The sequence below is a fragment of the Aulonocara sp. 'chitande type north' Nkhata Bay genome, linkage group LG23 (assembly GCF_057382095.1).
Source record: "Aulonocara sp. 'chitande type north' Nkhata Bay isolate Kocher_YH1m ecotype deep benthic linkage group LG23, A_spYH_male_GT1.1, whole genome shotgun sequence".
Classification (NCBI taxonomy): Eukaryota; Metazoa; Chordata; class Actinopteri; order Cichliformes; family Cichlidae; genus Aulonocara; species Aulonocara sp. 'chitande type north' Nkhata Bay.
The window spans coordinates 39,805,536-39,821,455 of NC_141365.1; the positions used below are offsets into that span (position 1 = coordinate 39,805,536).

Consider the following 15,920-nt stretch of genomic DNA (forward strand, 5'->3'; position numbering starts at 1 on the left):
TACTATTCAGCACCATTAGCACTCTCCCCTTTGCTGTGGCAGCCGCCGTGAATAGAAACGGGCAGCACCAATCCAGCCATTCTCTATTCAGTGACGTTGGCAGCATTTTCAGGAGGTAGGCAATCAGTCAGCTCTGAGTTATTGTGTAATCACGCAGAAAGTAGAGCCATGAGATTTGATTTGGACGAGTACTGTTGCTTTGTCGCCAGTCTGCACCATTCAGAACCAAATTAAAGGGCAACACTTATTTGCCCATCATGGAGAGAACTAACAATAGTTCTGAATAGCGAGCACTTTTCCATCACAGAGGATTTCTCTCGGCGGGAATTTCTTTGGACTTTTGTTGGCCGTTTTTGCTTTCTGCGGATTATTACTGTTTTGTTGTCGAGTTGAGAAACAGTTCACTTTAATATGTAATACTTTCAGCTTTAAGTTTGGCCACAGAAATGGAATATTTATAGGCCAGCTTTGGTGCTACAAGCAGCTCTGAGATCAGGTCCAGTTGGGGGAATTCAAAATTATATTGATTAGCTCTGGCCCACTACAACTCTTTCTTAATACAACTATCCCATAGATTTAGTTGTATGTAAAGGCATGATTAAATAACATCAGCAGATAGCTTAGCTGATGCCTTTATATACATCAAATTATTAAATCTCATATGAAGTGTGATATTCATGCTTAAAGTACATCCTCGTAATTGCCAAGCCACTTGGCAACCCAGTTCCACCTGTCATTTCTGTGCTTAGGTCTTACTGCTGCTCTCCTTGACTCTGGCATTCAATGTATGATTATGAAAATGTTTGAAGGCAAATCTGAAAGTTTGATTTATTGATAGATTAACGTTACAGGGAGAAACACCCTTCAGCTATGTTGTGAAGGTTGATATTTGATAGTTTGTCCACCAGAGGGCACTCTGCAACTTCCCTGTTGCCAACACTCGTGTTTGAAATGCCACAAATGCAACAACCAGCCTGATCCAAGCATTCAGGCAGAACGTAGGTGAGTATATAAACTACAGACAACTAATGTTATGGAAATCTGATTCATGTGTCTGAAAGATACAGAAAATATTGCCACATATTACTATATCAGATATTTGACTCAACACATATCGGTGTTACTCTTAAAAATCCTCTATAAGTTGGCCTCAAATCTAAATTACTACAGATGTCAGAGGCATCTGCTTTTGACTGTAATGACCTGAACTGCAATAAGGAAATACTGAAGTTTACTTTACAATGATGTAGCAAAGTAGCAAATCACCACATCAGATAAAGATTAGGATGAATTATTAGTCTGTTTGATAACTAATCATAATTCATGTTTTTATGTGGCATTTGTTTTCTGACGCCTCTGCAAAGAGCTTCACAACAAAGAATATAATCAACATTTAAATATAGTTCAGTTAAGTTTATGCGGTTGGTTATGGCTGGTTTACTCTGCTTACCAAATTATTCTGGTGTGGTCCAATGAAGTTGGAGACTTCTCACTGCCACGGATGACGTATATGACATGAACTTGACATGAGATTAGACTTTTTGCCAGGTGATAATTTCCATAACAAACTCACTGCTATTTGACCCTGTAGGCGAGATGATCTTAAAATGTTTCCCTTAGAAGGTTAGGAACGCTCTTCTGAGGTCACAGTATCAATGGTGGTGTGTTAACTTCCCTTTTGTGAAATGAATCAATAACTTTTCATTCAACTCCCCAAACATATAATACACAGAGCAACTTGTAATTTGTCACAAGGTGTTTACTGTCAGTTTTAGAACAGTCGGATTGAGGGAATAGACTGAATACTGTGCAGAGTTGCACATGCTTGATTATGTAATAATAACTTATTAACCTTGTAGGTAAAGGGCGTTTTCTCTTGACTGGCTCATTAGTCAGCTCTATACAGTGACATACGGTGGCTTTTAACTGGGGGAAGGGCCTGCTTTAAAAAGGCTTGGGAGGATTATGTTATTGGATACTGTGTGTGCTTCTTTGTGTGTGTGTGTGTATTTTGCATGTTGGGGTTCATGCAGTGTTCTGAGGCACATAGCAATACATCAAAATCGACCACATGGGACCATCAAATTAAGAAGATTTATAGTGTGGTGTTAGCATATGCTGTGAATTCTGGTGATTGGAGTCGCAATAATAAGCCCAGAGGACTGATAGTGGAGCAGTGGATTCTGTGCTTTACATTGCTTCCTCATACTTGATTTAAACAGAGTCTGTGCAGTACATGGTAGAAAATATAGCTAATATAACAACTCAAAGATGAAGCTGATAATGTTGATTATCACATAAAAGTCTGGCACATGTATCAGCTGGATCTCATAGTTACTGCAATGGGAAACTGTACAGATGTGAGTGAGTTTGACAACAACCATATTGCTATGGCCTTGAAACTTGTGGACTGTGTTGCTAATTCCTTGCTGCCAGTTACCACAGGGCAACTTCATAGGTCTTCTAAAGTCCAGGTCTCAGCAGGTCAATTTCTTCGGGGCGGGGGGGCATCATGCTAAGGGCCCACAGGACTTGTTATGACACTGTGATTCATCAGCACACATATATCACACGGTGTGCTGCCTTCATGTCGTTTAGTGTCAGAGATTAAAGAAAGAAACCTCAAAGTGCTTCTACAGGGACAACACATGAGCAGGAACTGTTAAAGACTAAGCTGTTTACTCATAGAGCTCAACAGCCTGAGGTTTTAGCCATACTTGGTTTTGTCACATTCGCATCATTTTCCACTCAAAGTTTGAAATGTTAAAATTTGCAGACATACAGTCGATGTCAACAGCAATGTGGAAATGCAGCACTTTGCAAAGTGCATGGATGTGCGAGCCAAAAGGAAATAGTTAGAGCACTTGCAGTAAACTAACTCAACCAAGTATCTAGTGTCTTCTTTAAGTCCATTGTTATGTATTTGTGGATAGTTTTGTCCTGGGAGGGAAAAGTGTATTTTTTTAAAGGGTAAATAGAAAAACATGCAAAAAAAAAAACTGCATAGTCGATGCAGATGTTTTCATTACAGCCCTTCTTTCCTCAGATCGAGTGAAAGTTGGATGCTTGCTGTGGAGATACATTATTCAAGAGTAAATGTTGCAGCTTCGATGCAGATTGTGCTTATTTCTCCAAAATTATTAGGGAAAAACAGCCGTAGCCATATTATGTCTCGTATCACTGGAGCCTGAAATGTCTATAGGGATTTACAAGGTGCGGGAATTATTTGTTGGAGCTGATTCTGGAGCTGTCAAGATGAGCATCTCCTTTTATTAGCCTAGGAGGTTGTATGTATATAGCGTGTTTTCAGGGTTCAAAGGTATTTTATAATTTTATTTTAATATTGTGACATGCTGAAAGCATGTTTGAGAGTCATGTGATTGGCCTTTGTAAATATATAGCTGGAGTCATAGACCTGCTACCAGCGAGGTTGTTCCCAGCTCTTCCATAAAGTCAAAATGTTCTGTTTCTGAGCTATAATATATGAATCCTTAAAGGATACCTGAAACATGTTTTTCCTGTTGTTGTAAAGATATAGATTTATGAACCACGTCACAGCCTGTTGAGCTGTTCTGTCAGTGTGACTAATTTCAGTTCCCAATTACCACAGCTAAGCCAGGGGATCTGCTTCTGCTTTGTGTCAGGAGCGTGGGTCCTATAGATGATCGGCGCTTGCATATGTTTAACATATCACATTTGGTTTAGACACTTGGCAGTGTTTTTAGGTGACGTTCCTCACCGTTTGAAGCATGAGGGGTCCTAAGGAATTAGAGCACTCTGGTAGAACGAATGGATCTCAGCATAACAATAAATCATCTCTCACTGGATACAATTCATACTCGAGCACATTGCAACAATTGAATCCCCACTGCTACGGGCTCTCACCATGTTATTGTCTCAGAACAAGTATTGATAGAGACAAGTGTGTCCACGAATGATGTGCATTATTGTTCTAGAGGATCTCATGTAGACGGAATCAGAAATAATCTTTTTATGGGCTTATGTTTGCATTTAATTTATTTCTTATATGAGAATAAATGTGATTTAATGAGGTCAAGTCTACTTCAAATTAAAAATTGCTAATTTATTTAGATTTTTTTTAGATGTTTAAGTTTTTAATTGACATGAAAATTAATGAAAAGTTCGACTGATTATGAGTATCTATAATTGAAATGGCATATAGTTTAGTAAAAAAGAATGGCAATAAAATGGGTTACATGTATTGGAAAGTTAACAAGAAACGCAAACAGGAACAATGCGAAGGTTTGGCCTTTATTGTTAAATAGAGGCTGATTTTTTTTCCATTTCTCACCTGTTTAAATTGCATATAGACTTGAAGTTGCATTATTAGCTGTGTGACTTCTTTTACAGGTCAACGCCTACCATGGGGGTGGCTGTAGCTCAGGTGGTAGAGCAGGTCACCTACTAATTGGAAGGTTGGTGGTTTGATCCAAGTATTGATGCCAAGTATTCTTTGACAAGATACTAACCCCATGTTGCCCTCCAATACATCCATCGAAGTAGGAAGAATGTAGAAACAGCGTAGAAAAAAGTGCTTGGGTGAATGTGCAAGTTGTGTTAAGCGCTTTGAGTGCTCAGAGTAGAAAAGCACTACATAGGAACCACTCCATTTACTCTTACTTAAACTTATGCCTCAGTCACTAGACTGAATCCATCTTACTGCTGTTAAATCGCTGTCTCCACACACCAAAGTTTATGAACTGGTCCCCGTTTTTAAAATAGCCAGTTCAAAGGCAACACAACCCAAGAACCAAATGTTCCTCTGTCTCCAGCCACTGTTTTCCCCAGCTGGATGTAGTGTTAGCCAGCTGGAGTTACTAAACTGGGTTCTTTTGGTTGTGTTTGTAGTGCTAGAACCTTTTTATGAACATTTTAATGTGATTATTTGCCAAATATTATGACTTAGTGTGTTGTTAATTGTACTAAAAAGACTGTCAAAGCAGTTCTATACATGACTCAGTTGTGTTAAGGGGAATTCTAATATTTTATTCATACCTGGCACTAATTAGCAGGTATTTCTCTATTTTCATACAGTTTAAGAGTGTAGCTTCCTTGCCAAGTTTTGCCAAGCTCTTATTCTAATAAGGTTACTTCTGGCTCCTAAAAGCATTGGTTAAAAGGCGACAAACCTATACCGTGAAAATGGCAGTCAATCATTGGGTGATGTCTTAGTGCCTTTGGTAATTTTTGAGAAAAAATAAAGTGCAGCTGTGTAAAATTTTCAAAAAATGTTGTACTGATATAATTTTCATGTTGCTCAGTTCTACTAAGATGAGTGTGAAAGGCTGATATAGCTGTTAAGAGCACAGGATATTAGGAAGGATGCTTCTCAGTGTATTGCCCCTGTGAAAGAAATCCCAGGGAAGTCTTGCAGGAATATATTTCCGAGCAGCTTGGACACCATGTGGCATAATAGACACGTTGACAGAGACACATCTGTACTGGGTAAAAAAAACAAAAAAACAACCATGAACATCTTTATAAGTTTGTCAGTTTGTGAAGTTTTGAGTCTGAAAAGCAGCTGGAGAAAATGTGCTAGCAGGGTGTAGATAAACACAATTACTTCCAATCCAAATCATCAAGTTTCGACCGCGTTTTGAATCAAAGGCAGGTTGCTCACTAGTTTTGGGAAGTTTTTCATCTTCCTGTTTGTTCATGCTTTCAAGACTTGTGTGAATTCCACAAAGTGTCACAGCACAACAACTTGTCATTTGTTTGAAAAACTGGACTAAATGTTACATAAAATTGCCTGTAGGAAGGATGTTCTTGTGGCATTTTGGAGTTATTCATCATTTATTTCTTTCGTTCTCTATGGTGCGCTGGCGCACAAACACGCTCTTACAAATATGCTCTTTTCACCCTCATTTCATATGCTACATTATACCCTGTGACTTCTCATTGTTGGCCTTTCTGCATCTAGCGGCGGGCCTGCGCTCGTCACATTTCTGCGTATTTGCTCAGCTGCACTTAAGGGTGTCAGAGGGCATCATCATACACCAGTGCGCGCGCACACACACACACACACACACACGCACAAAAACAACATGTCACTCCTCCAATCCCCTGAGACAAGCTGCCACTGACAGGAACTTAAAATGCCTCCGATGCGTATGTGAAAGCAGGCCAACATCAACAGATGTGCTTGCTCATATATTCGAAGCATGTACGCCTGTCTCTTTCACTCTCTTGGATTCATACTTATGTGCGTGGACATACAAATATCTACACGCATTACAGGAAATATGATGAGGCATGCTCACAACGCATACAGTGCAGGAGTGGAGGGGAGCAGACGAGTGGAGCCGTGTGTGAAACCGAGGTCAGCACTCAGCTGTTCCAGACGTAACACCCCGAGGAACTCTGTCGTGTGCGGAGCAAAAACATCTGCAGCGGCAGGGCATGCTACTTACTGTACCATGACACAAAACACAAACTCACGCACACACAAATTCATGCACATGAGCCGTCCGGGAACTTGAAGGACACAGACTCCCCAGCAAGTGCTGCAAGTCTCTTTATAATAATAATAATAATAATGGATTGCATTTATATAGCGCTTTTCGGGGCCCTCAAAGCGCTGTACAATTCCACTATTCATTCACTCTCACATTCACACACTGGTGGAGGCAAGCTACAGTTGTAGCCACAGCTGCCCTGGGGCAGACTGACAGAAGCGAGGCTGCCATATTGCGCCATCGGCCCCTCTGGCCATCACCAGTAGGCGGTAGGTGAAGTGTCTTGCCCAAGGACACAACGACCGAGACTGTCCGAGCCGGGGCTTGAACCGGCAACCTTCTGGTTACAAGATGAACTGCCAACTCTTTGAGCCACGATCGCCCCTTTAAGACTATTAGCGTTTCAAAGTTTGCTAATTCCTTCTGTTTTGTGCTGCTCTGACAGCTGAGAAAGTAAAAGCTTTTGTGGCTAGCATGGTGGGAAGATAGAAAAACATAGGTTGAGATTATTAGTGAACCAATGTCTACTCTGTGTTTTAGCATCGAGTGAGATCATCACATTTATGACCTAGATTTCAGCACTGGATAGATATGTTTTCCAATGATAGCGCACCAAGATAGAAGTGCCAAAGAACGCCTTTTGTTCACTTAGACACACATCAGAAGAGCAGGCTGGTGACCCCAAACAGCTGTGGCAGATGGCTGCTTTTCCCTCAGTCTAGTTCTGCTGGACGTTTCTTCCTGTTAAAAGGGAGTTTTTCCTTCTCACTGTCGCCAAGTGCTTTCTCATAAGGGGCTGTCTAGATGTTGGGGGTTTTCTCTCTAACTGCTGGGTACCTCCCAATATAAAGCATCTTGAGGTGACTGTTGTGATTTGGCACTATATAAATAGAAATGAACTGTATTGGATTGGCCTGTTATGAAACAGTATTTTTTTATGCTATACAAGAGGGTGTAAACAGAAGGAACAAGAGCAATAAAGCAACTTGAAAATGGCCAAGAAAGTCCAATAGAGATGTTTGCAGTTTCCAAATTCTTCTTCTTTTTCTTCTAGTTATACATAGGTCACTCTCCAGTATGATCAGTGGTTAAAGTAGGATTTGGCATTTGGTGGATTTGGGCCTTTTTGAATTTAGCTAACTGAGTTTGACACGATATAAGCAGATGTTAGAGCTGTTATGTCATATGGCTAATTTCCAAACCCTAGACACAATAAAGTTAGTATTAAAGGTAGAATTTGGTGAGTGAATCTAGTCAGCATAATCTCCTGAAATTTAAATTGACCTCACACTGACCATGAAGACAACCCTCTGCTCTGCAACAGTCCAACTCAGTGATGCACTGTGAACTTCACCACAGTACTCCAAACTAACCCACTTATCCTGCAGTGCATCAGTTTTTTCAGGAAACCCATTAATAACAGAAAACATTTACGTCAAGTTGTTTTGCAAGATAATTCACAAAAAAATAATTCATCATTGCTATATATCCAATATCTGTTTTAAAAACTCTCAAATTAATTGGGAGATTGAAAGTAAGCTGTAAATTCCCAGTTTGTCGAATTTCACTTGGTGGGCACACCGTAAAAACAAAATCCTAAAAAAACAGTAATATTCCGGCAGCTGGGGCACCAAAATAATACCAGAAAATAACAGAAAATAACTTTCTCATGAAAATACGGTTATTTTCAGTAATGACAATACAGTTTGTTGCCCTAATTTTACATGGGATTTTGCCTTTTTCAAGTGCTTTTAAACATTAAATTAGGAACATTTTAATGCGATTAAACAATGACATTACCTATAAACAAGGTCAATGAATGCTGCAATATGAATAATAATACTTAAATGTACAGAAATATACAGTTAACAGTTGGTTTAAATAATAATGCATTGCATTCATATCGCGCTTTTTGAGACCCTCAAAGTGCTTTATAATTCCACTTTATAATTCCCCTCTGGCCATCACCAGTAGGTGGTAGGTGAAGTGTCTTGCCCAAGGACACAACGACCGAGTGTCCGAGCCGGGGCGCGAACCGGCAACTTTCTGATTACAAGGCGAACTGCCAACTCTTGAGCCACGATCGCCCTAAATAACAATAATTATTATTATTATTTGATGTAAAAAAAAGTTTATACGAATCATTTTATATATTTTTCCATAGCATTACATTTGAATTTAACAGTTCAATCTTTCAAATAACGGACAAATATATGTGAAATTATGATGCATTTGTGAATGTATTTTAACAATATAAATATGCATATGTACAGACAAATACATGTAACAAACAAGAAAATTATGTTTTATTACATTTACAGTGATTTTACGTTAATTTACATTTGAAATGTAAAATCAGAGCCTATTTATGTGAATTTAATGATATTCTAGGAGAACAGTACAAAACTGTAAAATACACAGTAAAATACTTTTATATTACAATTTTTTTTTACAGTGCAGTCCTTGCCTTTGAATATCTCCGGTCCTCCCTTTCTTACTTCTTTCTCCTTCTCTGAGTGTCATTACACCCACAATAACATATTTATTTTCCTCCCTGGAAAGTGCAGTAACTTTGCATTAGGTACCATGGCACAGTGTGCAACAAACCTGAAAGAATAAAGGCTTGTGTTGAAAAGAGGCTATTTGAAAAGATGCATTTGAAATTACCTCGTCACTTGAAAAACTTTACCGCTGAAGTACCGTAAATGCAATATTGACACTTGCACCGTGAATACATCACAGAGTCGACATGAAAAATGGATCGCTTTAAGGGTGTAAGCGGGAATATTGGTTGTCATTTTCTTATGACTGAGCAAGCATCACCAGCATTGACTGGAAGGAACAGGAGGATTAGGCACACAACAACAAAAATGAACTCTTTTATGTATTTACCTGCCTATCAGATTTAATTACTCGTCTAGAAAAGGTCCTGATATGTAATTCCAGATTGTTCCAGCCTACTTTAACCACTGGATATAACCCAAGATGCTATCTCATTCACTTTCAGGTATCATATCTTTTTCATGACATCAAAGAAGGAAGTAACTTCTTAAATGATGTGTGGTAGTGATTGTTCACATATAAAGTTTTATACTTTTTATTAATGTAGAGTTATTCAGTTGCAGTTTTGTTTCTGTTTGTTTTTCTTCACCGGGGCATATAGTGAGGCACAGAATGTAAAACCCTACATCTCAGTCTAAATGTTTTATTATTCAAATCAGTTTACTGGAAATATTCTTCAGTGAGTCATGAAAAATGGAGAGTCAGTAAATTATATAAATTCTAAATGATAGAAATTAAAATTATATTAATTGAATCAGTTATAATTAGAGACATTATTTAGACACATACATTCTTCATGATCATGACTGATATGGGTCAGGTGTCATTTACTCTTTTCTTGTTACCAAGTTTATAAGCCAGCAAATACATTAAGGTACAGCAGATACTTAAAAGAAGGCGGTCCGATGAAAATGGTTGTGTGGGTGTAGCCTCAATGTCAAAGAAATAGGATTAAGGTTTATTGGTTTTAAATCAACACATTAGACTTGAAGATCCAAAATTATGAATTGCACGTGTCAAAATGGACACATGCAATAGTTATAGGGGGTGAAGGTGCATTTCAGTCACAGAGTTTATATTAAAATTGGACTTGGCTTAAAGGTGTCCAAAGTGAAGCCAATCTGACTTAAACTTATGTTCATTTAGAGATAAAGTCTATCTTGCATCAAAGCCTCGGCTCAGTTTTAGAAGGTGGCCAGTGTTTCACCTTTCACCCTATCCTCCAGCTCTGGCACGCTGCCACTGTGTCTGGTTTATTAATGGGTTTCCTGCATGTCCTGCAGATCTTGGGCTGTATCCAGCTAAGGGCAAATGGAGGGGAAGATAATTCCATGTGCCTGTTTAAATCTAAATTGCACATGTGAGACACACACCTAGCAACTGTGTACCTACCAACACTGTGCACATTCAAAATCTTTTCCCAACTGTCCCAGGCTGCAGCCATGTTGGCTGTATTAGTATTCGTGGGCAGGAGTGGCTGGTGATCTCTCAGGGAAGTGACAGTCAGAATGGGCCGTCTGGAACACTCTGTCATTCAGCCCCAGTCAGGGCCTGTCCAATTGATCCAGCCCAGCTGTCAAAGCCAATGAGAGACGCTAGACTAAGAAGCAGCAGGGACGGTTTGTACTGCCAGGGGTTATGGGTGATGTATAATATAAGGATGGTGTTTGTGTTATAACCTACCTGGCAGGAGTCGATCAGTTAGCTTTGGCTCTGTAGAATATCTTTGCTGAGCCGTGAACACTGATGTCCCGATGAAGCGTTATTCTTGGAATTCAATTTGAGATGGCGTACTGTCGAATGAATATATGTTCCAATTAAATCTTGCTAAAACTGTTATCAAACACTGAAAAAATACAATAATTAATGATAATTAATACCTGCTTCACCCACGGGTTGTTAGATTCAGTTTTCAAAAGATGTGTAACGGCTCTAGATTTCATTTCACAACAGGTTTTACTTCATTGGGGGTTTTTTTTATTCAGTGGGAGCTATTTGTAGGTCAAAAATGAGAAGGTAGTGGAAAAAGCTGTTATTTTTATGATAACAAAGCTGATTTTTAATAGCTGATCATGGTTTTGCCAAAGTAGAAAAGTAGAATTAGCACACATTGTCCATTTATGAAAGCTGAACTGCCCGGTGATCACCTGTTGCTAGGAAAAAAAATTATTCCCTAATAGTTGCAAATGGTTGCTGGCTGTTCCTCTAAAATCAGTTGCTAAACACCTCGTCACACAGGCCTAGAAACCAGTGATTGATCTTCCCTGGTAATTGTATCTTGTTAGAAAAAAATGTTGTCTTCCCAGACTGGTTGGCGATTGTTTTGGTTGTTAACAGACTTCCACTGTCATCTGTATTTTGAATGGAAGATGGCGAATATTACAATGCTAAGAGCTAACATAGCACAAAACACAAAATGCTCTATGGAAAAGTAATGTGGTTTGCAGGTTTATTTAAACTGCAGATGGTGTTATATGAAAGATTGCCAAAGTCATATTCCTTCTCTAAGACTGAAATTTATAAAAATCCCACCTTTAGTTGAGCTGTTTGGCAAACCATCAGACAGTTTCAGCTGCTAGCACAGTAAAAAGTATATGAGAACAAGCTCTACGATAAACTTTATCAACAAATTATCCAAGAAATGCACAGTCACACCACAGCGGTGACTGATGGAAACAAACAAAAAAAAAGCATCTTCCAAACTACAACTTTGAGAGGTTATAAGAGAGTTGGTGCCAAAACTCTGGCAGCAGTTATTCTCAGCACCCAGGTGGAGTTTTAGTTAATTGTGTGATATGGATTGGCCAAGCTGCTTCATCCACCAGCCAGGGGTTATTGATGATGCTCCCCTATATTCACTATTTTGTACACCTGTATAGAGCGAGAGAGACCGCTCTGTCGACAGTGCTTGGACAGCCTTTTAGTTGGCTCTATGTGGTTTAGTTGAGGATATTTTCCAACAGCCATTGTCTGATGATGTATGGGCTGCTGTTTGGGCTCAGGCCACCTTTCACACTGTGCTTTATTCAGCCTTGATGTGGCTGTGTGAACTTTGCCAGGTATTCACTGAGGCTGTCTGGTGATACAATGGCAGTGTCAAAGAGGAGTGTGCACTTGAAACCATTTTGGGGCCAGGGCCTGGTTAGTAATAGACTTTCATGTATGGAGAAAAGGCATTCAAAATCCCAAAACTGTTTAAAAGTTTTCGGTGTATAATTTTTCATTGCAATGATCCCTATTCAGATTCTTGCTTTAGAGATTGTTTGTTAGTAATTTTTCAGCGAATGGTTTCATCAACCCATAGGAAGACTATAGAAAAAGGAATCTGATTCATATGTACACATTATCTGACTCCAGTGATTCCAATGGCTCCAATGGCTCGAGATCTTTCTGTAAGACTAGACTTTTTCAACATATCAGGCTATTTGCTGCTGCATGTATTTAAATGTTAGTATCTTAAAATTCCGCCTCAATCATTTTACACTCTGACACAGATACTCCCCTCAAAATGCCTCCACTTATCGTTACACTCGCAGTAGCACAAGATCAGAGCGGGAGGGAGAGAGAGAGAAAGAGAGCCAGGGACAACAACGTCACATTAGAAAGGTATAGTAACTATTTTCAGTTGCGGATGATAAAGAATTCAGAAAGTTTATTCATGCAGGCCCATATGACAGAGAATGTGCATGTTCTTTTTGTTTTCATATTTTAATTTATATTCAATTGTATTGTGGTTTGCAGTGTTTTGTGTTGTTTCACTTTAAATTTGTTTAAAAGGAAAAAACTAAAAATTTAAATAGTTAAAAGCTGAAATATAAATAGTTGGTTTTTATATTATATAATTTATTTATTACATTTTATGTGGAGTGAATAAATAAAAGTATATTTACGGTGGCCCCTAGAGACAAAGCACGTACAAACTTCAAAACACGTAAAAAGTCCAAAACACGTACAAAAGACAACAGAAGTGCTCCAGGATGCTAGGCGCAGTGTAGTGGCTACACAAGCCAGGAAGTACCAACGACCGGATTTGGTGTGTGGTAGTAACAGGTAAATGAACATTTTTTTTAAATTATTTGAATATATATGAGTGCTTGTGTATAAATACACAAACAATACACATATGCTTTCAATTGTGTAATTTAAGTGATCTAGGTAGTTCTGTTTTGGAAGTTCGGTTAACGCTAGAAATGTGTTTTGGAGTTTGCGCGTGCTTTGTCTCTAGGGGCCACCGCATATCTTTATATATAAACATATATAAATAAAACCACTTTTTTTTTTACATTAGTAATTCCTTTTGTGTATAATTTTATATTGTTGTTAATAATAAATAAATTAAAGCAACAAAACAACCTGAAGAGCCGGTTCGGAGCCGAAAGAGCCGGCTCTTTTTAGTGAGCCGAGCCGGAAATCCCATCACTACTCTCTTCCACAGCATGTCTTTTATCCTGTCTTCCTTCTCTCAGCCCAACAAATTGCAGATGGCCCCGCCTCTCCCTGAGCTTGGTTCTGCTGCAGGTTTCTTCCTGTTAAAAGGGAGTTTTTCTTTCCCACTGTCGCCAAAGTGCTTGTTCATAGGTGGTCATATGATTGTTGGGTTTTTCTCTGTATATATTATTGTAGGGTCTAACTTACAACATAAAGCACCTTGAGGTGACCGTTGTTGTAATTTGGTGATGTATAAATAAAATTGGATTGAATTCAATTGACAATTGGTCCATAATTTACATTATAGCATTGCATGCCTGCTGCAGATTTGCTCCATTATCCCTAAGTTTCTCTCTGGATTGATGTCTAGTGATTGTTACAGTGAACTCAATGTCCTGTGGTCCAAAAGGACATAGTCAGCAACAATACTCAAAAAATCTGCCAAGAAAACCTCTCCCACAGCATTACATCACTGCCAGCAGCCTGAACAATTGATACAAGTCAGGATGGATTCATGCTTTCATGAATCTGGTGAGGCCCATCTGCTTCAAGGTTTGATCTAGATTTGTGTGGGAAAATCCTAGTAGATCAACAGTTGAAATAGTCAGACCAGGCCATCTGGCACCAACAACCATGTCAAGTCACTAAAATCACCTTTCTTCTCCATTCTGATGCTCGGTTTGAACTTCAGCAGGTTGTCTTGACCATGTCTTCATGTCCAAGTTGATTTGCTGCCATGTGATTGGCTGACCAAATTTTGGGGTTATCAGTTGCATTAACAGTTGAATATTAATACCTGATGGAGTGGCTGGTAAATGGGGATTTGAGATGCCTCGTTTTTTTTCTTGATGAGTGTTTTTTTTCCTTATTTCGCTTAGCAATAAAGAAAAACTGGCGCTACATATATTTATTGGGTATGTTGAGTTTTTTTGTAAAAATTGGAATATCAGTTTAATTCACCATGTGCAAACATTTCAGTTCAAGTCAATTTCATTGCCTGCCCTTCACACGGCTTCTGATTGGACATTTGTCCCACACTCGATTGCATTTGATTAAGCTGAGCTCAAATGGCTCCTGGCTACAGAGAGCAAAACGAGAGGTTGACTGTTATATGGAAATTGTGCTGAAATAGCTTCAGAAATTATTATGCAGAATTATTACATAATCTAACCTACTACCATTTGTCTGGCAATATAGTGAGAGAAAATTGTCTTTACCGCCCTGCGTGTGAATCTCTTATTGATACACTCTCAAAGAGAGTTCCAGAGCTAAGTTTAGGAGAAAATTCTACCGTGAGAAAGTGCTACAATTTATAGAGATATGAGCAAAACAGTCAAGCTTCAAATATGCATACATCACCTTTGGTGGGTGTCTATTTTTTTAAGAGAGGGTTGAAGTTTGTGTGGTACTGTAATGGTGATGCAGCAGTGGCAGTGATTGCAGTGTTGGGTCTGGTGGTAAATGAGTTCAGTGAAGGCCAAGGAGTTCTGTTGGAGGAGGTTCCATAGTAGGAGGGCAGAGGAGACCTTTTTCTCCTTCCGGCTACAAAGGAATTCCAAATGGTGCTTTATGTGACAGACTTTTAAAGACGTCGAGAAGAAGCAGTGTGATAGGTGGGTATTCTCCTCCAGGATGCCACGTTATTGCCTCAAATACAAACATGGAGTCAAAATCATGTGAAGCACCTGACATAACCCATAAATATAAATTATTTAGGAGTTGCATAAACGTATAAATAAAATGGGAATGTCTTACAGTTACACAGGTGGTGATATTTTTATGTTGCTTTAAATCTGTGTTACTATTGGAAGGTACGGGTTCCCTGAGACCCCCTCCAGCAGGTACAGACCTCACTGTTCTGACAGCTAGCCTGTGTTTTACATTCAGAAAGAAGGCCGGGGTCACATCTGGTGTTACTTTCTGATTCCGAGGTTAATGGAGGTCTGAAGTGTTAAGCCTTGTGTGAAAGTCTGGTAATCAAAGGGCATTCTGGAGCTGGCTGTCTCCCTTTGGTTGTTGTTTTGCATGTTCAGTGCAGCTGGATTAATCCAGCACTGTGGTAAATTTGTTGTACAAGAGCTCTACATTCAGTTGTTGCGCTTCGCAGGACTGTTCAGGGCAATCTAGGAGGATGTATATAGTGAACTGCAAAACGTGTTCAACATACTGTTAGATGTTTTATTCATTCAACTGCAGTTGAGTTTTATTCCACACCAGAATTGTACCCAAGCATCACATTTTGGGGGATTTTATGTAGTTGCATCCTCCCAGTCTGCATGTCTCCCCGTGTGCCCAGCCTCTTGGCTGTTCTGGACCACACTGAGAGGAGGAAGTCATCAAACAACATGCCAAACCATCGCCATCTGATAGCAGGGACACTGACCTTCTCTTCCTCATATCTGATGGTGGTTTTTATCTGCCAGACAAATGTCAGAAATACCATTCCCCAAGCAC

General features: G+C 39.2%; 1 protein-coding gene across 3 annotated transcripts in view; it reads left to right on the forward strand.

Annotated features, from left to right (window-relative positions):
* The window catches only part of LOC147302397 (interleukin-1 receptor accessory protein-like 1-B), a 346,491-nt gene that overhangs the window by 125,346 nt on the left and 205,225 nt on the right, over positions 1 to 15,920 (forward strand). The gene's annotated exons all lie outside the window — the stretch shown is intronic.